General features: G+C 33.0%; 1 long non-coding RNA gene across 3 annotated transcripts; it reads left to right on the forward strand.

Annotated features, from left to right (window-relative positions):
• The first annotated feature begins 7,599 nt into the window (after window positions 1-7,599).
• LOC149478374 (uncharacterized) lies at window positions 7,600-26,412 on the forward strand. 3 transcript variants are annotated; one of them, XR_016317426.1, is made up of 6 exons: window positions 7,600-7,766; window positions 8,036-8,134; window positions 24,936-24,997; window positions 25,208-25,326; window positions 25,614-25,757; window positions 26,147-26,412. It is a non-coding gene; the product is annotated as an uncharacterized LOC149478374 (long non-coding RNA). The 3 variants fall into 3 exon arrangements; XR_016317427.1 differs by lacking the exon at window positions 7,600-7,766 and adding an exon at window positions 7,872-7,888; XR_016317428.1 differs by lacking the exons at window positions 7,600-7,766; window positions 8,036-8,134 and adding an exon at window positions 24,833-24,847.
• The last annotated feature ends 484 nt before the right edge of the window (window positions 26,413-26,896 follow it).

Consider the following 26,896-nt stretch of genomic DNA (forward strand, 5'->3'; position numbering starts at 1 on the left):
GAACGAAAGTTTTAAGTAAATGCGGCGACATACTCAACCAGCCTTGCACAATAGTTGAGTCAGTCCAAAAATATATTTTATCGAAATTTAAACGGAGAGATTGTTTTATTTTAATATATAATCTAGCACCTACTAAAGCCCCGCACAGTTCGAGTCTCGGAACACTTACTATCTTTATCGGTGCTAATTTACTTTTTGCACATAATAAATGAACTGAAACTGGTAAATCACCGTTATTATTACACAACCTAACGTACGCGCACGCACCGTAGGCATCTTGAGAAGCGTCAGTAAATATATGAAGCTCCTTGTAACTATTATCATCAATAACACAACGAGGTAGTCTAATAGTATGTAAATGTTGCAAATCACACAGAAACTTATGCCATGCAATTGCAATGGTTTCGGGAACTTCGTCGTCCCAATCCAATTTTTGTAGCCACAATTTTTGTAACAATGACTTAGCTTTAATTACTACGGGCGTTAATAAACCTAATGGATCATATATTTGTGCAATGGTGGATAATATGACACGCTTCGTAACTATCGAGTCATGATTTGTAAATTTAGTTGTAAAATAAAATTCATCCTTTTGTGTACACCAGCCTAAACCTAACGTTTTGGATGAATGATTTATATCAATGTTTAGGTCTTTATACATTTCAGGAGATACGTCGCAATTAAATGTCCATTTATGCAGCGGAAAACAACCCTGTTTTAACAACTTTGATATTTTATTACACAATTCCATTAAAGATTTAAGGTCATTACTCCCCGTAATTAAATCGTCAACGAAAAAATCCTCGTTAATTGTTCTTGCAACTAATTCATCATTACAGTCTAAAGCCAATTGTTTTAGACAACGCATACTGAGAAACGGTGCTGACGCCGTTCCATACGTCACTGTATTATAATATATAAAGCTACACTACCACTGACTGACTCACTGACTGACATCGGTTTTCTCGGAAACTACGTGGAAAGTGGGGGGGATTTTGACGTGATCGTGTAGAGGTGCGCCGAGTGACCAGAGGAAAAATATAGCGATCTCGATCATCTTCGAAAACCGAGTGGACCCCTGGAGGTGCGCAAAAACGGTGATACCTGGAGGGGGGGTGTCTGAACAAAAAATGCTCGGAACTGGTGGCGATTACCAGGGGTGGTGGAAAAATGGGGATTTTCGCGAAAACAAGATGGCCGCCATACTTTGCCAAAATCGCCGTTTATGAATCCTTACGTCTCAAATTTGGCACACGTGCTCAGTTCGAGCCGGCGAATCGATCGGTGCCCCGTTCAAGTGGCTCCGGGCCCCCGTTTCCAACTTCCATACAACGTAAAATCCAACGGCCCGCGGAAACGGTGCGAGATGGGTGGGGGGTCCCGGAACTAAAAATGATCACCACCCTGGGACGCTACCAGGGAGCCGTAGTGGGACGCTCGATTTTGGATTTTTTCCATTTTTGGCGCAATCATAAAAACGTAAATTTAGACGAGGTGGTGCATCGCGGAAACACAACAATAACGCATTCATACTTGCCCAGCTCCCAGGATATCCAGAAAAATCCGAAATCCTGAACTTTCTCACAGCCCGCGGAGACGGTCAACGGCCCGCGCAAACGGTAACAGCTACATCTGGGGTGCTCGAACTAAACTTGGAGTAGACCTCGAGCAATTACCACAGATAGTGAAAAAAATTCAAAATGGCGGAAAAAATGGCCGCCGCCATACAAATGCTAAAACGGCCATCGCTGGTCCGATCGCGCTGAAACTTGGCACAGGGGCTTTAATCGAGCCGCACATTAAGTTGGCATACTCATAATTGAATTTCCACCGCTGGTTTCCGAGTTTCATACAACGCGAAATTCGACGGCTCTCCGAAACGGCGCGAGATAGGTGGGGGGTGTAGAACTAAAAAATGATCAGGAAGATGGGGCGCTACAAGGGCAATCGAGAAATTTCAAATTGGACGCAATTTTTTTTTCAAAAATGGCCGATTTTTCGAGGCAAGATGGTGGCGCCGGTTACTTAACGATTGGTCTGAAAATTGATTTTTGTGCTCTAATCGGCTAGATTTACAAAACTGCATACTCAGAATTTCTCTCCGACCCTCGGTTTCCATTTTCCATACATCACGATATTCAATGGTTCTCTGAACCGGTGGCAGATAGGTCGGGGTCGCCAAAGTAAAAAATGCTTCAATACCTGGTCCGCTTCCAGGCATATAATTTTTTTTGTTAAAAAGCGAATTTTTTTTTTCTAAAATTTTGTATAGAAATTTCCATAGTAGGAAGGGTAATTGAATAGCAACGGCAAAAGACGGCGCCGCGGGCCGCTTGCTGCCCGCGCACCGCGCAACCTCGAAGGTCGACAGCCTCCCGGAGTAGAAAATATTTGAATAAGTAATTTATAAGCAGTTTCGACTGACTGTGGAATCGCTGTTAGCAGATGTAACAAATGGATAGGGAATTCTAATGCATTTTCAAATGACTGAAGATTTCTTCTCTGGGATGCGCCGCGGGCTGCTTGCTGTCCGCGCACCACGCAACTTCGGTAGAAGACGACCTCTCGGAGTAGAAAATATTTGAATGAGGAATTTATAAGTATTTCCGACTGACTGTGGAATCGCTGTAAGCAGATAACAACAAATGGACTGGGAATTACAATTAATTTTCAAATTACTGTCGCTTTCTGCCGCGGGCTGGTTGCAGCTTCGATATCGTTTTTCGCAAATTACCTACAATAAACAGGTTATGGCAATTCATTATTATGCACTTAACATGCTGACTTAGTCATCTTTTTTGCAGTAGGTTACTAAACAACCTAAAACATTAACATTCACATTAACAAAATAAAACATTAATTAGTATAAATTAATGTAGTTACTATCAAATGAATATCACATTTTTTGAACGATTATAAGTAATTCAATAAAATGATATCAAATTATAGAAGTCCGCTACGGTAAGTTCGGTCATATTTTTTTATCATAAACCTGCTGGATTCTTTCGTTTTCGCTCACCAAGTGGAACCAGCTGGGATTCGAAAATGGACATGTAGTCGAACTTTTGACTCTTCGGTATTCTGATTAGGTACCTCACGATCTTCTCTGGCTGGATCAGTGGTCGTGTGAATACTCACGATTGCTTTGGGGCTTATAAGACAAGCGTATTGTATTAGCAAAGCAATTGCTTTTTGTAAAAAATATTTGATGTGCAGCTCAAATCGACTGTTTAATTTTTATTTTAAAAGCGTCAAGTGCGAGTTGGACTCAAAACACTAAGGTTTTCGTATAAATATGAAACTGAAAAAAATGGTCACACATTCAATATAAAACCTTGAAAACATTGCTTAACTACATGAACCTGGTGGCAAATGAACAGACAGAAACAAAAGTCAGTAATAGCATAGTATAACTTTTTATAGTAATAGGGTCCCCCTTTTACCATTTGAGTACAGAACCCTAAAATAAAACAAATTCAACATTTAGGTATACATTTTTAACCGACTTCAAAAAAAGGAGGAGGTTATTAATTCGGCCGGTATGTTTTTTAAATCATTAAGAGCAAACAAAAGAGTAGTTTTTTCCATACAAACGTAGTCCCCTGTTTCCTCGCTGGATTGTGCCACTAGAACAATATATTTTTTACTATACAAACGTATACGTAGTCCCCTGTTTCCTCGCTGGATTGTGCCACTAGAGCAATATATTTTTTACTATACTACTAGCGACCCGCCCCAGCTTCGCCCGTGGTACCTACATGTTTAAATTAACCTATCTCTCAAGTTGGATCGAACTGCACATGGTGTGCGAATTTTATAATAATCGGTTTAGTGGTTTAGGAGTCCATTGAGGACAAACATTGTGACACGAGATTTATTATATTAAGATTAATCTATGGAAACTTTAGCCATATTTCTACGTTATCCTTTTTGTCAAATTATCTTAATTGTTTAAAGAGATATGAATCTTTGAAAACGTAAGAAATAGGACGAATTTATGTTCCGTCTTCCATAAAACTAATTTTTGAACATTATATAAAAAAAGCAAAACGTAGGAACATAGCCTATACGTATTTTCTCTACTAAATTATGAAAAAAGTATGTAAATAAATCGGTCCAGTATTGGAGGAGGAAACAGGGGACTACGGAACTCGAATTTGCGTAATAATTTTCCTAGGTATTTTCGGTCCGAACTGCAGTTGTCCCTGTCGCGCTCTACGGGGGGAGGCTTGAGGCATAGCGCGACAACAATAAATATTAGGAAAACCTTATTTTTAATTCCCTCACTCATTTTGTAGGCTCTTAATATTAAAAGATCTAAAATATAATATATACTAATTACTAAGTATGTAGTTATATCATTAAACATGTCTAATATTTACCTATTATTTATTATAACAGATTTTTATTTCATTAATTTATTTCATCAATATAAACAATGAATGAAATGAAGTGTGCATAAAATATACATACCTACTCACTTCAAATAACTATAATATATATATGATTTCAAATTGGAATAATTATATTAAATAAACATTACATTATTTTATATTAAATTGCATACCTATCCGTGTAACAGACATCATCATTATATCAGTAGTTGTGCTTGTATAAACTTAACGCGTGTACCTAGAGCATTGTAAATATTTAGGCATTCAAATAGACCATAACCTAATATGGATACCGCAAGCGAATTATTTAGCTACAAAATTGCGGCGCCTGGTGTTTATTTTTAAGTCACTTAATGCTGTTGCCAACAAGAACATCTTGATTCTGGCCTACAAAGCGTTGTGCGAAAGTCTGCTTCGCTACTGCATATGCACTTGGGGTGGTATGGCAAAAACGCATTTAATTCAAGTTGAACGAGCGCAACGTTGTCTCATTAAAGTTGCCTTGAAACTACCATTTAGATATCCTACCACTGCAGTTCTCAAAGAAGCACAGGTGCTTAGTGTCCGCAAATTATTTTTCTTAAATATTCTACAGAGATACCATATTAATACTGTACCCACGCTTCATGTAGCGAATAAACGGATAGATCTATGCCCTGTACCTGCTATTAAAAGTAAATTTGCTAACAAATCATACAGAGTACTAGCTCCTCGTATATACAACATGTTGAACAATATTAATGATAAAAAGCTAAATAGGAACGCCTTCAAGAAAACGGTTTTATCATAGCTAGACGAATATGATTACGATGGCATAGAAAATCTCCTTATCTCACAAGTAAATAAATTATTAATGTAACTTAACTCACAGTAATAACACCGATTACACATGTTCACTCGTTACCTACACCTAAATGATTTAAACACACACTCCCACAAAAACTCACACACACATCCACCCACACTCACTCACATACATGCACATACACACACACAAACACACTCACACACACACACACACACAAACACATACACCACACATTCATTGGGTTGGCTATCCCCCTTTTATTTTTATTTTTGCCTTTGTATAAATTTTCTTTTTATTTTTACCTTTATCAAGACCACAATGTATTAAGGGAAGGGACTGGCTTTCTTAACACAGGCTATGCCTAGCAAGAGAGCCAGAGCCTCATAACCAATATTGTATATCCAAAAGGTGAAATAAAGATTTATTTTATTTATTTTTATTTATTTATTTATTATAAATTATCAAACATTCAATGAGAATTTCATACTTAAATTAATACTTTAACATGTACTATAAGCAATGGTATCTAATATGAAATGCAATAAGATAAATTATATGAATAGCAATATACTTATTTTATTTATATAATTACTTATACTTATTATAAATAATTAAAAAAAACATTCGTTTTTACTTTATGAATATTTAACTAACCAATAAAACAAGATTAATAAGAAAATGAAACACATGAAAAAGTTTTGTCATTATATATTTACACTGAAAACATAATATACACATATTTTATATTATATTGTATTGGCATAATTATTATTAACATGACTTGGTATATATATCATGTTTTAATCAATATTTAAATGACATAGTAACTTCTATTACATATTTTTGTCAATACTTCTAGGAACCCGAGTTACATTGTTCTTGCAAGACATTTTTTTGATAGATACATTAAAATTATGTTTGGTGAATTTAAATTAATAAAGAGGACGGCCACATTACTGGACTCGGCTCCTTTTTTTGAAAGCAAACAATGATGTTTAAAATGTAGACGGCTTCTACTTATTAGGTATTTCCTTTATATTATAGTAATAAGAACTAAGAAATACAGTAACAATAGTTATAAAGTTTTCAGACATATCATGGTTATTCAAATTGAAATTTTATACACTTTATTATTATTTTTTCATCTATAATAATTATGATCTACATAATACCATCAATGGGTCAATCAGTCTGTGTTATTCAATATTGATAATACAAATAACTTTCTGGAATCTTCAATAAATGTAAAAATATGTGAGCATCTGCAAATCATAAAACATTTCCTTTATGTTTGGTAAATTCAACTTTTGTTTTTCTTTATTTTCATACCCTCTGATCTTATTAGATTTCACTTGTTTTACACTTGGCATTGTAGTCTTCTTTCATCACAAAAATGTATGTTTTAATTCATTGAATCGTTGTTTTATTTTTATTACTTATTGGAATCAAACGTTATAGTATCCACACTTATTAGAATTAAATATAATGAGTAGATCAATGATATGAAAACTTCTTATCTTCTTACTTTTGGATAAAATTGCAAAACATATTTTTGCTATGCATAATAAACACATAATATTTTACATTTTACACAAGAAGCCGTTTTCTTAATTCTTATTTGTTTTCGGAAAGTTGTTTGTTGACATCTGAGGTTGACATAACTATTAATTTGACGTTACAATTATCATTTTTGACAACTAATGAGTAAAAAAAGTGCAAAAAAAAATTAACAATAATTGAGAGACTTTAATTAATTAAATATTTAAAAGAAATATAATAACATACAAAAAACCAGATTAAATGAAATAAAAAATTACGAGCACGCATAACTTTTTTCCAAGTGCATTTAAATTAAAACATTGCTATTATGACCAAAAAATATATAATGTTGGCAGCATTGGATATATTTTTCTCAAATCAGAATAAACTTGAATAAAATTCTTAAATACAATTTAATTATGACGATACGTTTTTTGTTTACTTTAAAATAATTTCATAAATATTTTAGTTGTGTTTAATAATTATGAAAATATTGATTTCTTAGTTATGTTTATAAAAAGCATAATTTGACTTTTATATTTGAATTTTGAAAACAATATTACGTATTCAAGGTATTCATAGACAGTCTTCTATAATTATTGTGTAATAATAAAAATAAATTAAACATTACATAGTTAGTTGTTATTATTATTAAAAAAAATATATATTTGTATTGAATATATTCCATATAGCATATTTTCGAAAAATAATTAAATATGAAAATAATAAAACATAAATTAAACCCCTTATTAACAGTTGGATATTAATTTAATACATATTATGTTTCTAAATTATTTTATCGTTATATCAATATATTTTTTAGATTAGATTACGTATTTTAAATATCGCTTATTAATTAAAATATATTTTAATTAAGATAACAAAAAAAAATACAAAACTGTGAAATTGTCTATTCCCACTTTTTTCGTAATGTTTGCAACTTCCGGTGGGAAATTAAGAATAAAACGCCCCGCGCCCGCGCCAATTCTCTTCCAAGTTCCATTAACATTTCGTCTGTTCGCAGGGTAAGTCGATTTACATTTATTTTAATTATTGGTCTCATATTGTACTTGGAGTGAATAATGATTTGAGTTTTATTGTTGTCTTTATACATTTTTCTTACTAACAATTAAATATATTAATATAGGTAATAGGTAATTATAAAATATAAAAAGACTTCATTTCAATTCATGACGATTTATTCTTTTGTTTTTTTTTTCAATGGTTTAATAAAAACAAGTGATGTCTGTTATTTAATGCTTTGTTTTTTTAAATATTCATTTATCGTTTTCAGTAACTTCGAGATTCTACGTGACTTCGTGCCTCAACATGTTCCAAGCATCATCTAGCAACAATGGCGGCAACGCAGCGGCAATGGCGTGCATCGCTACCGGTAAGCTTTATTCAATTTATTAGGTTTAAAGTCAATTAATATACCTATATATATTTTCATAAGGCTCTGTTAGGTAGGTAATCAATCACTTTTATCTTTTTTTTGTGCAAATTGAAATGTTCTGAATATGTTGATACCTACTTTTAATAATAACTCAAAGATTTTTTTTTTATAAAATTGGTATTCTAATGTTTAACATCTCAATACCTACGTAATTACCGTTGTTGTCATGTGTGTCTATGTACCTTATAGGTTACAGAATAGTCATTTTCTTTAACATAAAATAGAATAGAAGATAATATTTTAAATATAATAATATGTATAAATGTAGCAGGTAATAAGTCGGTAATATATTTTTTCCTAATTTGTTGTACTTAATCGAAATGCGCGGGAATCGCGAACCGGCAACGCGCGCGACTAGCGGGCGCGCCGCGCGCCGCGGGCGGCGTCGGTCGCCATTTTGTGTTATAGATATTAATTTATTATAAAAATATATTATATATTATGTAATTCATTCAAAATTGTAAATATCCTTAAATAGTAAAAATATTAATTATTATAAATCATGAAATTGTCTCTGATCATTCAAACACATGTTAGGTATATCAATGTTCTGTATTTTAACGTATGTTATAAAGATACATACCTACCTATTTTCTTTTCAATGAAAGCTTTCTGCCAGTGAGTAGTTAAAATTGGTCCAGACGCTTTGAAAATTTGTATGTAATTGAACATATATTATATATTTTATTTTATATTTATTTATTTTTAACTTATCTGTGGGTATAGATAAAGTATTGATATTTTCGGTTTAATTTTAATTAATTATTCACATTCTTCACATTATGTAGCGAAGTTAATTTGCTGCGCACGGGTGCAATGGCGGCCGGCCGGTACCGCCGCAAACGCTATGTCCCGCAATTTTTAAATCTGTAATATTTTCGAAAATATTCACTTAAATCATACGGTGTAAAGGGCCATATAGATCTATATTAAATGAACAATGTATTCAAGGTATTTAATTGGTTAAGGATTAATGATGTATTAGTTAAAATCGCTTCGAAAATTAACCATTATTTGTCGTAAAAAGTAAATGACAAAAAAAAGTTATTGTGGGTTATCCATAAGAGATAGACATATACCATCGCGGACTTTTCTATAGATCTTTTCAATGTGTACAATACTAATTAGCACATTATTTTGATAAAACTCGTAGGGTTCAGCCTGCGTTTGCAATGTAAGCGGAAAAAATTGAATTATTTACGACATCACATTAGAAACCTCAAAAATAGCAGTACTTCTCCACTATTTAATGGATGTTATTATACATATAAACCTTCCTCTTGAATCACTCTTATCTATTAAAAAAAACCGCATCAAAATCCGTTGCGTAGTTTCAAAGATTTAAGCATACAAAGGGACATAGGGAAATAGGGACAGAGAAAGCGACTTTGTTTTATACTATGTAGTGATAGTGATTATTGTAGGTAGGTACATACTTTCAAGTTTCAACATTAAAGCGAGATTTATAAACCAGGTTTTAGAATTGTATCATATACCTACTAGAGTCTAGAATTTAACTTGATAGGTAATGAGATTAATTTTGATTTGATATTACAAATATATAAATTATATGTATACATGATTTAATAATTGCCAATAATAGTATGTAAACTATTTCCATAAAAGAATAACATTCCATCATATTACGTAAGTACATAGTTTTGATAGGATTAAAATTAACATGATAAATAATTCTAGATATGTTTAATTATACGAGTATAATATTATACTGAAACGTAGATCGTCGCGAATATTTTTTTTATAGATTGCGGGGTAAGGTAAAATGACGCCACATTTTCTATTCGTATTTCGTAGCCAGCTTAGTATTTTTTTTAGAGTAGTTTCGTCTCCTTTTTACACGCTTTATATTAGCTTCACCTGTATGTTTGTTTGTTTGTAACCAACTTCTTTGGGCGCGATTTTGACCCACTTTAAACGGCCAGATTTCGTTCAAACTTTGTAGATTTATTGAGGACCGATGACAATACACTAATTTGATAAAATTTTCTATTTTTTAGTTCGGTTTTCTATAAAAAGCGTGTTTTTTAGTTTTTTTTTTTAACTATTATTATTCATCTTTGATCTCATTCTCAACCCATATCTAATCGACTTAATATTTTTGTGTTAAGTACGAAATTTTAGAAATGATATAGTGATTTCACTAGGGATACTTTCTTTAACATATTTCATACGGATTTGTATTTTATAATCATAGGTACAATGTATTATTCTTTGTTTGGAACATTTCAATTTGCTTAACAAATTATAAATAAATTGTGCGGCATTATATAAATATTATGTTACTTCTGACCTGATAAAATCTCATTCTGTTTTTATTATTATTTTAATCGGTCAAATTATTATTAAAGGGTCAACGCATCAAGCCGATCCCCGGTTTAAGGGTAACAACGCACAATGTGTCGCGATGGCAACATGCGCGGCTGTTTATTCTTCTATTCTAAATAGAGCCGTATTTTCTCAGGAAAATATTGACACTATTTTAGACTTTGGTGACATGTTATACATTCAAGTAAGACCACTTGGGGTTGCGCATAATCATCCTCATTTATATCCTGAAGAATTGCCTTCTGATATACGTGTAGGGACCTATTTGGCTAAAATTAAATCGATGGCAGACAACGATAGTTGGATCGACAACGGACTGTTTCCCACATGTGACAGCGACATAGCCACTTACACTTTACAATTAAAATTAATCCTAAAAAATAAAATATTTCACACTGCACACAACGACTCCACACATAGCTACCTTTTCACCGGCGCTAATAATACGATATCTTTTTGGAGGTCAAATAATACATATTTTATCTTTAATAGCCATAAAGTAGACGCGAATAATAAATACGTCCATAACTCGCATTCGGTAGGAGCTGCACGTCTCTTTCAGTGCAACAATTTAGATACTCTTGCAAAGTTTTTGTTTTGGAATCCGGCGTTTGGTAGTCAATATCAAATTCATAAAATTATTTTAGATCATTTTCATAGTGTCAATATTATTAATGAATTAGTTAGTGTAGACAACCAATTAGTTAATGTAGACGACCAATTAGTTATTGTAGACGATCCTAAATTGTCTAATTTAAAACCGATAGTTTTAGTTAATAAAGGTATACCCCCAAAATATGACCCTAAATTAAATTCCCTAAAACCAAAAGTTTTAATTCAAAATATTCGCGACCCTAAATTAACAACACTGACACCCGTTGTCTGCATAACAAAATTACCCGACGTTAGGATTGTAGGTAAAAAACGCGGTAGACCGGCTAAATATAATAAATCTAAAGCACACAAACAAAACAATATTAACGTAGATTCGGATAGTTCATCAGAAGGTTCGGTAGAAGTAGGACGTAAGAGGGGACGACCAGGTAGGCGATCTATAGATGCAGATTCTCATTTAAAAGCGGTCACAAAATATAATGAAAAACATCCCGAAGTTCATAGGCAGGCAGTTCAGAAGTATAATCAGACTAATCCCGAAATCAATAAACGAGCAGTTGAAAGATATAGTAAGAATAATCCCGAGATTCATAGGCAGGCAGTTCAAAAATATAACGAGAGCAATCCCGAGGTTCATAGGCAGGCCAGTCAGAAGTTTAGTCAAAGTAATCCAGAAGTTAATAGGCAAGCGGTAGATAAGTACAATAAAATTAATCGAAATCTAGACGTTGAATTACGGAATTCAAACAATTTAATAGGTACAAAGAGTGGCGACGGCTTAACTGTCGTCAAATTGTTTAGTTTTAAAAACATTTCATTATTAGATAGGGAAGCGTTTTTGTGTAGGCACTGTAATGCTAGATTGTTCTTTGAGGAAAAGAATCGTATCAAGTGGTGCTGTGGGGCTGGCGCTTATAACGTTCAAAATTTCCCGCCTTTAAATGAACCATTTTATAGCTTTCCTTCTTTTTTGCATAAGCCTAGGGCTTATAATAATTTATTTGCTTTTAGTGCTTTAGGCGTTTCACACGGATTTCAACATCCGACAACGGGGGTATCATTTTTAAAAATTCAAGGGAGGGTTTATCACAGAGTTTTCGATCTTGCGTACTCAGAAACTACTAACCCGGCTGGACTTTACATCTATGATAACAGTGAGCGAGAGAGCCTCGCTACAAATTTAAATTTAGATTTAACTGTCATTCGATCGATTACAAATTTCTTGCATAATCACAACCCTTATATAGAGTGCTTCAAGCGGCTGAGCCAAGAACCATCCGACCACGCACACCTCATTTTTGAGCACACCACACGACGCACACATGGCAACATTCTCGGTGATATGCCTTTAGGCAACGAGATTGCTGCCATTATAAGCAATGAGCAGGAACGTTACATTCCTCGCGCCATTGCAATCTGGAAAATTGGAGACAAAAAGCCTCACACAGTAGATATAATGCACCCCCTATATGAAACTTTTCAATATCCATTATTGTATCCGCACGGTAACCCTGGATGGTTTCCTAACAAAACGGACAATAATGGAGCAAAACTAACCCAGAACAAATATGTAAGATGTCTCCTTCTGAGCGAACCCCGTTTCAACGATTTTAATCGTTTGTCTGAAGAGTGGTTAGTTGATATGCAATGTAGGATTTTAGAAGAAAGACTTCGTTACCTGTATAACATCCAAAAAGGTAACACGGATAATGCTCTCCGTTCCGCTCCATTAAGAGAAGTAGAGTCAGTTTTACAGCAGATAAGTGTAGATGAGACTATTCGAGGAGAGGGTGGGGTTGTGCCTGGTAGAGTCTATTTGCCAAGTAGTTACACGGGGGGGCCTAGATATATGAAGCAAAAGTATATGGATGCTATGGCAGTAGTTAACAGATTAGGATTGCCATCTTTTCTTTTAACTTTAACTTGCAATCCCAAATGGCCTGAAATACAAAATTCAACAACAGGTCATCATAATACGCCATCAATTTGTGCTAGAGTTTTTAACATTAAATTGCAACAACTTTTGAGGGATCTACGCACAGGGGTTTGGTTTGGTAAAATTGTTTATATTTTATATGTAATAGAGTTCCAAAAACGGGGATTACCACACGCTCATATCTGTTTTGCAGTCGAGGGTGGTGGCCCCGTTCACGGTACTGATGTGGATAAATTTATTAGAGCAGATATTCCTGACGCTTCAGAAGTTGATGGAAAATTAAGAAAAGCTGTTTTAGATTACATGGTACATGGTCCATGCGGTCCGCCGCATAGGACAGATTTAAAATGTTGGGATAGTGAAAAAAAAAAATGTACAAGCTATTTCCCAAAACCAGAGACAGAAGTCACATATTGTAATGATAAAGGGTTTATTAACTTAAAGCGTAACAGTAAGAATACAGCCACTATTAAATACAGAGGGAGGGATGTAGAAATTAGTGATTTGTGGATAGTACCATACAACGCTGCACTTCTTCTTAGATATGATTGCCATTTAAATTTAGAATCAGTGTCCACTCGAACAGTCATTAAATATCTCTTTAAATATATGACCAAAGGTCCAGACGAGGCTCGAGTCGCCATTGTTCCAGATGAACTAAAAAATAACGAAATAGAACAGTACGTCACAAAACGATACATCGGTTCTGGTGAGGCTGCTTGGAGAGTTTTTGAGTTTGACGTCACGGGACGTGAGCCTACTGTAAAGATGTTAGACGTGCATTTAGAAAATCATCAATCAATTTTTTTTAAGGCGGGAAATGAAGCGCGCGCAGTTCAGAATTCGGATTCGGATCTCGTCACGTATTTTAATCGTCCCCTCGGTGAAGAATTCGATAGTTTAACATATTTAGATTTTTACGAGAGGTATATCGTTCATTCCAGCCGCCCCTCAACAAAAAATACAACCATTTATAATATGACCAACGGCAAATTTTTGACGAAAAGACAGAGGGGAGAAATAGTGACGCGTTTATTTTGGGTCGCGCCCAACAGAGGTGAACAATTTTATTTAAGATTACTGTTAGCTTTACACCCCTGCCGTAGTTACAGGGATCTTTATAACTTGGGTGGTCCAAATTGTAACACATTCCAGGAGGCCGCTAAAGCCGTTGGTATCGCCAACGATGAAGCCGAATACGAGATAGCTATGCAGGAAGCTTCATGTTTTTTGACCGGACCACGCCTGCGTAACTTTTTCGTATTATTGGCTGTTAACGGGGTAGCAGTAGCGACACTGTGGGAAAAATTTAAAAATGAGCTAGCTGAAGATATACTTAACCGCGTAAATAACGATCCGGATAGAGCGTACACCCAGGCCTTGGTTCAAATTGACCGTCTATTGCGAAAACATGGTTCGTGTTTGTTAGAGCAAGGTTTGCCTGACGCGCACGATGACACCACCGAACTAGGTCGTGAGAAGGCTCTACACGATGCAGACGGGTTACGCGAATTTGTGGATGTTTGGACGCCCAAGCTGTCTCATGACCAGCGGCAAGTGTTCGAATATGTGCAAAATTTGCTCACTGATCACGGTTTTCGCAATAGTAACGAAAGTGCTATTTATATAGACGGTCCGGCAGGCACTGGTAAAACGTTGCTATTAAATACGATAGCAGCGTACGTGAGGGGCGTACTCAACGGTGTAGTTTTATGCACAGCGAGTTCAGGTATTGCCGCGCAGAACTATGACGGCGGTATGACTGCGCACAGTATGTTTAAGTATCCGTTAAGCGCTATTGACGATTTAGGCTATTGGTATGTAACAAACGGAACCCAGAGAGCTGAACTCATACTACACTCCGATTTAATCATTTACGACGAAGCGCCGATGGTACACAAGTACCTCATTCATTTGTTAGATAGGTCTTTGCAAGACTTGACAAAGTCTAATAAAAGTTTCGGGGGAAAGGTTATCATTTTTGCCGGAGATTTTCGTCAGATTCCGCCCGTAGTTACGAACGCCAAGTGTCATTCTGATATATTTAATGCTTCAGTTAAATCATCGCCCTTATGGCAGAGTTTAAAGACGTTTTCACTAACTACACCTCAGAGGTGTAGTGAAGATAGTGTTTTTTCCGATTTTTTACTTCAAATAGGTTCAAATAATTTGCCTTTACATTCGGTAAAGGTCGGTAGATCTTGTCAAAATTTAATAGACCTTTCACTTTTATCATTTACTACTGATTTAAATGAGTTAATTAATTTTGTATTTTCGGATTTCCTTTTAGAAAACGAGCCAGAAGTTTGTATAGGTAGGGCCATTCTTTCGACACACAACTCCAATATTAGAGAAATAAATAGGACTGTATTAGACCGTTTGCCAGGCGACCTTTTACATTTCTATTCAGTAGATAAAACGGCTACGGATGACACTGACGAATTGTATTTAGGCGTTGACGTGTTGAATAGTATGCACCCTAAAGGTATACCAGAACACGATCTCACTTTAAAAGTAGGATGTATTTGTATAATAATTCGTAACCTTAGTTTTTCAGATCATTTAGTTAATGGTACAAAAGTTATAATCGAAGCGACTTCACCTCGATTAATAACAGTTCGCAAACCGGGAATAGCCGAATTGTTTTTTATACCGCGAATCATGTTTAAAGCCCCCATTGATCATAATAGTCCAATAGAAATGTGTCGATTGCAATTTCCCCTTCAGGTGTGTTATGCAATGACCATTCATAAGAGTCAAGGTCAAACTATTAATAGGGTCGGCATAGATTTAAGATCGGACGTATTTAGTCACGGACAGTTGTACGTGGCATTAGGTCGCGTACGGGATAGGAACGATTTAATGCTTCTTGTACATAGGGAAAAATTAATTAACGGTAAACCTTACGTAAATAACGTCGTCATTCCACAGTTACTTTAGGGATTTCCCACCATGCATTACACTATTCACTTTGCTTGGTAGATTGACGAGTTACACTTGCAAGCATTACACACTCGGCTTCCTGGAATGAAATTGTTCACCTCCGTTCTATATCAGAAATCAATTATTAAAATCAAATCATGTTGCCAACGTTTACATTGTGCGTATTTTTTTATGAACTCTTATCATCACGACGCTAACATTAAAAAACGAATTGATTCTACGTTAAAGTTGAAACACTGTGTAACAAATTATTTGTATTAAAGTAAAATGCGAGAGCGAATGTATAAGTTTGTTATTGGTTTTAAGGTTGTATGCGCATTGTCGAGTATTTATATGTCAGTGGCGGTGACAGTAATTTATAAAATTGACTGAACTTTTCTTATATATAATAATGTTATAATGGATATGTAAAGTCATAGCAGCTGCTTGGTTCATAGGAATTTAAATGGATTTGAATGGACCTTATCGGCTCGGTGACAGGTGGAAATGCGTGTCGAGAGTCCTCTGCAAGGCGGTAGGTCGTGAGTTCCGGAGCTGGCGGCCGGCCGTGGGAGGCGCAGGAGCGACTCTGTCGCAGAGGTGAGTGCGGTGCCCTAAGTCGCTTTGCATTGGCGCTGCGTCGCGCCTGCAGTGATGGCGGTGACTAGATGTAGACAGTGTCGAAACAATAGAATATTACGATTGATAATGCGGGGCGTTTCTCTCAAGTTGTATGTATTAATATTTATATTACATCTCATATAATATGTCATAATTGTGCTAACCTAACCAAAATATTTGCGTATTTGAAAAAAAATGGACAGATCACGGATACACAAAATAAAAACAATTTTATGTTCCTATAAATAATTGTTATTTATTCTAAGTATCAAATTTGATAAATGTTGAGTGAATGTTATCACTATCATGTAAACAAAATTTAAATGCATATGATTATTAATATTATTTTATTAATATACCGAGAAATATTCACAAAACGAAAGATGTCGTTTACTTTAAAAGTCAAAGCAGTATCATGAAAGGTCGGGAACCTTCAGATGCTGGGAAATGTTACCCAGGCATTTTTTTTTTCTTTTTCATATAAATCGCATTTTACTTTTCCAAAAAGCTGGTACATCTCAGTAAAATGAGCATTCTTTCGATTTCTTTTGCTGCAAAGATTTCGTAGTGGGATTATGTTGTAGGCAATAAAAAGACAAAAAAAGCAAAACAGAATACCTATTGTTCATTGACTATTAAATAAAAATAATCATACTTTTACATTTAAGTTGTGCTTTAAATTCAGTGATTTAACTTTATTTATGGTTATTTCCGAGATACCAAATTAGGCTTATTTTTCCGAAATTAACCGAATAGAAATAATATTTATTAACTATCAAATTATGTGGTAATATAAAATGTGCTAACCCTAAGCTTCTTTTGATGCTGAGCAATATTGTAAAATATAGATCGCTACATTATTGGGTAATTTTGCCCATCATTGTAACTTTTGTTTAAAACAACCTTCAGTGGTAGTTATAATATTTCAAACGTTATTTAATGACATATTATGAGTAAAAGAAACCTGTGTTTTCGCCATCATGCACAAACTATCAACTTGAATTTTCACCATTTTTTTTTTCCCGCGAAATGACACATGATATTCAATGAGTTACAACAAGTTGCTGATTTAAATTAGCGACACACACAATAGGCAGTGTTGACAGACAAATTAACCAACTATTTTACACCAAATACTTTGAATGTTGCCAAAGTATGAAGGTATTTTAACAATTTAAAAATTTGCATGAAGTGTTCTTCAAAGCAAAGCTGATGACCCATTGTACGCCAATCATCACATTTTCAGTACCCAATCACTTTATTAATTTATCTATGAATATTTTATTCGTATTATTATTTATCAAAATACAAACTCGATGCCATAAAGCATTGGTAGCACATCTCGTCTCTCTTTGCTTGAAGTGTTCTTCAAAGCAAAGCTGATGACCCATTGTACGCCAATCATCACATTTTCAGTACCCAATCACTTTATTAATTTATCTATGAAGATTTTATTAGTATTATTATTTATCAAAATAAAACTCGATGCCATAAAGCATTGGTAGCACATCTCGTCTCTCTTTGCTTGAAGTGTTCTTCAAAGCAAAGCTGATGACCCATTGTACGCCAATCATCACATTTTCAGTACCCAACCACTATATTAATTTACCTATGAATATTTTTTTTAGTATTAATTAATTTATTATTTATCAAAATACAAACTCGATACCATAAAGCATTGGTAGCACATCTTGTCTCTCTTTGCTTGAAGTGTTCTTCAAAGCAAATTTGATGACCCATTGTACGCCAATCATCACATTTTCAGTACCCAATCACTTTATTAATTTATCTATGAATATTTTATTAGTATTATTATTTATCAAAATAAAACTCGATGCCATAAAGCATTGGTAGCACATCTCGTCTCTCTTTGCTTGAAGTGTTCTTCAAAGCAAAGCTGATGACCCATTGTACGCCAATCATCACATTTTCAGTACCCAACCACTATATTAATTTACCTATGAATATTTTTTTTAGTATTAATTAATTTATTATTTATCAAAATACAAACTCGATACCATAAAGCATTGGTAGCACATCTTGTCTCTCTTTGCTTGAAGTGTTCTTCAAAGCAAAGCTGATGACCCATTGTACGCCAATCATCACATTTTCAGTACCCAATCGCTTTATTAATTTATCTATGAATATTTTATTCGTATTATTATTTATCAAAATACAATCTCGATGCCATAAAGCATTGGTAGCACATCTCGTCTCTCTTTGCTTGAAGTGTTCTTCAAAGCAAAGCTGATGACCCATTGTACGCCAATCATCACATTTTCAGTACCCAATCACTTTATTAATTTATCTATGAATATTTTATTAGTATTATTATTTATCAAAATACACTCGATACCATAAAGCATTGGTTGCACATCTTGTCTCTCTTTGCTTGAAGTGTTGTTCAAAGCAAAGCTGATGACCCCCTGTACGCCAATCATCACATTTTCAGTACCCAATCACTTTATTAATTTATCTATGAATATTTTATTAGTATTATTATTTATCAAAATACACTCGATACCATAAAGCATTGGTTGCACATCTTGTCTCTCTTTGCTTGAAGTGTTGTTCAAAGCAAAGCTGATGACCCCCTGTACGCCAATCATCACATTTTCAGTACCCAACCACTATATTAATTTATCTATGAATATTTTATTAGTATTAATTTATTATTTATCTACTGAATGAACTATATACTGAAGCCCTATGCTTCTTGAGGAGATAAAGGAACAATCATCAACATTATTTTATTATAAGTATCGAAATATAAACTCAGCACCATAAAACATAAGAGGTACATCTTGTCTCCTCTTTTCTATTCAAAGCAAAGCTTATGATTGGGTATAATAATATACAACATTTTCAGTACTTAAATTGTAAATTATACCCGAATCCTCATAAATTGAAACTTTGATTACAGATTATATATTATAATAATCACACCTGCGCAAAGCATGCATATGCATTTACGAGTATTTTATGTAAAAAATATTGTAACAAGAATATGGTTATTCATCACATCGAATAAATTCAAGCGTTTGTTACTAACGTAAATAATATAAAGGGTGGAATTTTTACTTCTTAGATTATTTCGTATGCCTTTAATTTGCATAAATTAAAATGTATTTTTAATTATTCTATTTAAAACGGCAAATTGTTTAATAGCTACCAAAAAAAATACATAAAAAATATCAGAAAAAAGAAATATACAAAAAAAAACACACAAAAAAGAACAAAAACAAAAAATAAATCAGAAAAAAAAGTATACAAAAAAGACAAAAAAAAAACACAAAAAAGAACCAAAAAAAACGAAAAATAATAGTGATAGAACATCAAGAATATATTTGCCGCATCAACGAAACAAGAAACAAATACTGGAATTACATACGTTATCTAATTAAAATAGCCATTTTACTATTATAATAAACAGTCATAGCCATTTTACTATTATAGAAAGCAATGAAAACATTGGTCAGACGCAATAGCCAAACAAACATGAGTGACATGATGACTTTTTCTCACTCCAAAAATGTCTCGAAGCTGACAAAAGAAATTTTCTGTTCACCAAAGGAAACGTCGTAAGTGGACAAAATCCTTGATAAAAGCCAAAGAAAATTGACTATCACAGTGAAAGTTCACGGTAAATATAATATATGTAATTAAAAAAAATGGCATTATGATCCAGTTGCCGTCGTATGTGAGGTCACAAAGTTTTGGAACTAAACTGAAGTGCAAATTATAACCGAACGAACATGAAACTAAAATCCTAATATTAACGACATCAAATACAACACTGAAGGCTATGCTTTTATGATTGATTTGTATGATAATATTTTCTGAAACGACATCCAAACAAGAACATGAATTCTATCCGGTTGCTGATCGCACTCGCTGGGCTTCCCAAAAGGGTCTCACCCGGTGGGGTTGATCGCACGGATCCTGCAAGCAAGTGGAGTTAATGAATTTTAATTTACCTACATAAAAATACTTGACTGTATTCAGTATTGAAGTATGGTGGAATAGTTCGATATGTGAATAGCGTATAATTAGTAATTCCAGTATTTTGAATCACCTCAATCAAGCAAGATCAAGATTTATTCTATAAGTAATTAAGTATAAAAAAATGTATTCGTATAAATTTATTCTTTTATCTCGTTTTAAATGGAACTAAAGTTTAAAACAAATGTTGGTTGTCGATTATTATGTACTTATGAAAAAAAAAATATATTAACATACACGTTACGTTGTCAACAGTTATTTTAAAATAAATTAAAGTTATAATATTGTAATTCGTATTGCAAAAATAAAAACTTTCTTCCTTACTTTTACTCTGCCTTCTCTTCTTCGAGAGAAACTTTATTGAATTAAAGTATCAGGCAACTCTTCTATTTTTTCGCTATACCTTCTTATGTAACTCGCCCTTTTCGTTTCGTGTTATTTAATTACACCACTGTGCCTATTCTTCTTTCTCTTCTTTATATCTTCTCTAAATTCTTCTTAATACGTTATAGTTTATACTACTTATGTGTAATTTAAAAAAAAGTCAACGTTAACCTGTAATATTAAGAACTCATTGCATATAAAGTACATACTATCATTATGTAAAATACATTTTATCTTAATGTACCTAATGTTGGAATACAGCTGGTCGACTGGTTATTTATTTTGTAAATTGAAACATTTCATTGCTTGCTTGCTTAAAATAATTAAAGTGACTATGTAGTAAGTACGGTTATCGTACAAACTCCAAACCTTATCGAGAACTGAAGAATTGTTATACTAAGTACAATCAATTGCTTTTTTCACATGCATATAATATATCTATAAAATATAATTTTAGTTTTTATTAGATACATAAGTAGAACATTTATGTTTACGTATCACCTATAAGTTTTTGTTATTTACAATATTTTATTAAGACAATGTAAAATGTATGAAATACTCTAAGAGTTGAAAACATCTTTTGTTAGTATGATAACCATATTCTTGAATATATTCCAACGCAAAAAAAAACTACATTATCAAAAACAATTAATCAATATCATAATTACTTCGAAAATGCATAGAGTCTTATTGTGATTTTTTTACCAAGGATATCTTTGCCCGAAGATCAATTCATAAGTCACTTTTTAAATTGCAAAAATACCTTCATACTTTGGCAACATTCAAAGTATTTGGTGTAAAATAGTTGGTTAATTTGTCTGTCAACACTGCCTATTGTGTGTGTCGCTAATTTAAATCAGCGACTTGTTGTAACTCATTGAATATCATGTGTCATTTCGCGGGAAAAAAAAATGGTGAAAATTCAACTTGATAGTTTGTGCATGATGGCGAAAACACAGGTTTCTTTTACTCATAATATGTCATTAAATAACGTTTGAAATATTATAACTACCACTGAAGGTTGTTTTAAACAAAAGTTACAATGATGGGCAAAATTACCTAATAATGTAGCGATCTATATTTTACAACATTGCTCAGCATCAAAAGAAGCTTAAGGTTAGCACATTTTATATTACCACATAATTTGATAGTTAATAAATATTATTTCTATTCGGTTAATTTCGGAAAAATAAGCCTAATTTGGTATCTCGGAAATAACCATAAATAAAGTTAAATCACTGAATTTAAAGCACAACTTAAATGTAAAAGTATGATTATTTTTATTTAATAGTCAATGAACAATAGGTATTCTGTTTTGCTTTTTTTGTCTTTTTATTGCCTACAACATAATCCCACTACGAAATCTTTGCAGCAAAAGAAATCGAAAGAATGCTCATTTTACTGAGATGTACCAGCTTTTTGGAAAAGTAAAATGCGATTTATATGAAAAAGAGAAAAAAAAATGCCTGGGTAACATTTCCCAGCATCTGAAGGTTCCCGACCTTTCATGATACTGCTTTGACTTTTAAAGTAAACGACATCTTTCGTTTTGTGAATATTTCACGGTATATTAATAAAATAATATTAATAAACATGTCCATTTAAATTTTGTTTACATGATAGTGATAACATTCACTCAACAATTACGTTTTACATCTCACTACTACAACATATTGGCTGCATCATATCGATCGCTTGGCTTCATCCTACGGTGCTCCAAAGAATTCAAGGATCCTAAAACAGCGCTTGTACTTTACAACAACTTCGTTCGTAGTCGTCTGGAGTATTGTTGTACAGTCTGGAACCCATCTTATCAAACGCATATAATTCGGATCGAGCGTTTACAAAAATTACTGGTCCGTTGTCTAGCATTCAGAACTGGAATTGGTAAAACCTGCACAAGTTATCTGGACAGACTCAATAACTTCAAGATGTTGAGCTTAAAATCTCGACGTACAATGTTAGATATATTTTTCTTATATAAAATAATTAATAATTGTATTGATTCTTCTGAATTATTGGGCAGAATATGTATTAATGTGCCCGCCAGGATCCCTCGATATCCCTGCGCTATACTCAGAACTCCTCCATTTCGAACAAACTTATGGAAGCATTCCCCAATAGTTAGACTTACCCATGAGTACAACGTTGTTGCAGCAAAGTCGCGTGAAATTGATATATTTCACAATTCACTTGCGGTATTCAAGCGTATTCTTAATAAACATTTCAATGAAACATGTCGATAAGCACCATACTATTTACAATAAATTGTAATAATAATAATAGTAGTCAGCATTAGTTTTTAATTAGTAATTAGTAATATTAGTAAAAACGATATTATTGCAAATTTGTTTTGGATCTACTTTGGTAAATTATTATTTGTTTGTTTGTATTTCCTGCATCAGAAATTGTATTTCATTTTTTCATAACATGTTATTGTTATCCGTTTAAATATACGATTGTTGTAATTTCCTATAAGTAAAGAAACATATATTGTTATTATACGATAAGCTATATTAGTAGGTATTAACTATAAATTATGTTTTCTTTGTTGGAAATTCTTAATAAAAATAAAAAAATAAAAACATTTATCAAATTTGATACTTAAAATAAATAACAATTATTTATAGGAACATAAAATTGTTTTTATTTTGTGTATCCGTGATTTGTCCATTTTTTTTTTCAAATACGCAAATATTTTGGTTAGGTTAGCACAATTATGACATATTATATGAGATGTAATATAAATATTAATACATACAACTTGAGAGAAACGCCCCGCATTATCAATCGTAATATTCTATTGTTTCCACACTGTCTACATCTAGCCACCGCCATCACTGCAGGCGCGACGCAGCGCCAATGCAAAGCGACTTAGGGCACCGCACTCACCTCTGCGACAGAGCCGCTCCTGCGCCCGCCGCGGCGCGCGCCGGCCCGGCCACGTCTCGCCGCCGAGCGAGGCCGCTCGCGCGCAGCTCCGCCCGACACCGGCCCGGTACCGTCCGCGGATCCATTCCTTCCGTTGGACTAAAAGCGCCCGCTATCGTCTTTCATGATCCATCGTTATTCTATATTCGAAGGGCTATCATTTCATTTTTATAAATTGCATCACGTCCGACGTATATTTACAGTACAACGCGCTACATCATTACTTCTAATATCGTACTTTTACATTCGCTGAGCGCATTTTACAGTAATATTTAAATATTTTGTCTCGCTATGCTTCAATTTTCTATGTAGATCAATCAATTTTGTTTTTTAACATTAACTTACATGCACAACACAAACTATATTTTTGTGTATATAAAATCAATTAAGTTTAGTTTATAGGTATATAGACTAGAGTAAACTAGAGTAAATTAATTTAGATCGTGTAAATTATTGATGTAGAATGTAGATATTTTATTCATACATTTTATTTACGTGTATACCTAAGTATGTATTTTTGATAGAATCATGGTTATATTTATTTAATTTTATTTTATTACACGCATAACGCTTTACTTAAACACGTGTCAATCATATACACACTTTACAATTTTTATTTCTTTTATAGTTAAGTATAATAGTAGTAATTAGTGTATATCGAGTACTTAGACGGTAGTTAGGTAACTCCGCCTGTGTTTGAGGGTGAATAGAATAAATTTTATAAGATTATTTTATTCTACCTCATCGCAGCCAGTCCCAAGCCTGGATAAAGGAGGAGGTGGTAGTTTTGCATTAATACAGAAAGTTTCAGATATAATTTGCTCAGTATGATGTGCTCGCTGCCAGTCAAAAAAATTGAAAACAGTGTTCCTTTTTGCGGATATTTGTCATAGGTTTATATTATCTTTTATAATCTTCTTATTATCTTTCTAAATTTATGATACAACTTATATAATATTTCATATATTTCATATTTTCCAGATCGCAGAAGACGGACAAACAACACAAAAGAATAGGTTTAATATGACAACATTAAATCACAAGTTAAGTATATTATATTTGTTTGGCATAATTCCTGTTTGTCTAAAAAGGAGCATTAAAAAAACATAATATCTTGATTAAGTTTAGATAACAAAAGTATGGATGCAAAACTCTCAATAAATTTAAAAAAAGTGTATTAAAACGTTAAAAATTATTGCCAGTGATAAAAAATGAGGATAATCAAATATTTTATAAATGTTTTTTTTTTTCAGAAACGCCACAATTGATTCCCAGTAGAAATAGGAAAATATAAAAGACCAGTTTCATCCATAGGACTTGAGGGCAAAATATTTTACATTACATATAAAGTTTTGATGAGAAAAAATATCAAGTTAAGTACATAATATATTTATTGACCTAATTCCTGTTTGTGAAACATTTAAACTGCATAAATGTAATAAATAACACAATATCATGATTAAATTTACATTTTAATCGACTTCGAAATTGGACTTATTCTCTTTTTCGCGTTGTTACATCATAATTTTTCACTGAGAAAACCGATTTTGAGAATTCTTTTTTTTTATTTGAAAGCTGCCTGCAATGTGGTGGTCCCAATTATTTGATTTAGTTTTGACAAATTGAAGGTTTTCATTAAATGTGGATTTTTTTTTTCAGAAATGCCATAAATTACTCTATAACATAAAGACAGTTTCATCAGGAGGAGGAATGACACAACCAATAAAAGGAATAATTGAAGTCAAAATATTGTACATATATAAAACAGGCTTTGTATCAGTACAAAATGGAATCACCAGTTAAGTATGTTAATTATATTTTTGGCCTAATTTTTGTTTATGAAACGATCAAACTACATAAAGTATTGATCAAAAATAGTTTCCTCAATGCAACCTCTGTTACTATTAGAACAAAATATATTTTTTTATAAATTTATACTATTAACTATATTTGTTGTAAAATACATTAAAATCTCTATAAAACTCTCGTCACAAACAATAAGTTTTATAATAAACATCGCTGTTAAAAACCAAAGTTGTGACTTTCAAGAATTCATATATATATATCTATTCATAAATTGAATTTCAATCTAATCTTTATTATGGACTATTCTTGATTTTTGATTGATACTCATACTCATGCATGTGAAAAAGGATAACAAAAATATGTATTCATATTTTAAACAATTTCAGCCAGACGCGCCAGGTGCTCAAAGCAGCGTCACTAAGAAGAAACACGTGAAAGCACGAAACAGACCACCATCGTGCTCCGTGGCTTTATCCGCATTGTTACGCTCCTATTGGTCTTAGCAAGATGTTATATTATATGTTTAGCCTTTAATATGTTGATCCGACCTGTTTTTATAATATTTATTCAAAATTTTAAGTTTATCCATGCACTACTGTTTACGTCTAGCCCGGGGTAGCATATTTTTTGCTTCGATTATTATTTTGTAAATCGCACCCAAAAAATATTCAAGTGTATTTTCCTACGTTTTTTTATGTATAGATTTTATTTAAGTTGTATGAAAAAATGTATTACTGTTACCATTAGTTGAATAATATAGTCATGTTAATAAAACCATTTTAGTTTCAATTATTGTTGTTTTATTCGCAATTCAAAAATAATTATTATTATTGATTTTATGAAACTAAATTTTGATATAATATGTATATAATAATCTATGAAGATAGCTGTTTTATTATTGAAATAGGTAATTAAAGTTTTGATTAGATAAATTGCTTATCATCTACTACACAAGACAATGTTTAGTACTTATTACCTACTTAAAATTAGCTTTTTCTTATGCCATTTACTTAATGATCTAAGTATGCCATAGAAACACATAGAAATGAACTACTAAAATCATTATTCACATGTTCGATTCAATAAACAGTGTATGAAGAACTTAACAAATTAATCATTGCAAACCGACAGATGGA

The sequence above is a fragment of the Colias philodice genome, chromosome 22 (assembly GCF_061535455.1).
Source record: "Colias philodice isolate Cphi_HAF_F1 chromosome 22, ilColPhil1 Martin Lab GWU primary, whole genome shotgun sequence".
In the NCBI taxonomy this organism is placed as follows: Eukaryota; Metazoa; Arthropoda; class Insecta; order Lepidoptera; family Pieridae; genus Colias; species Colias philodice.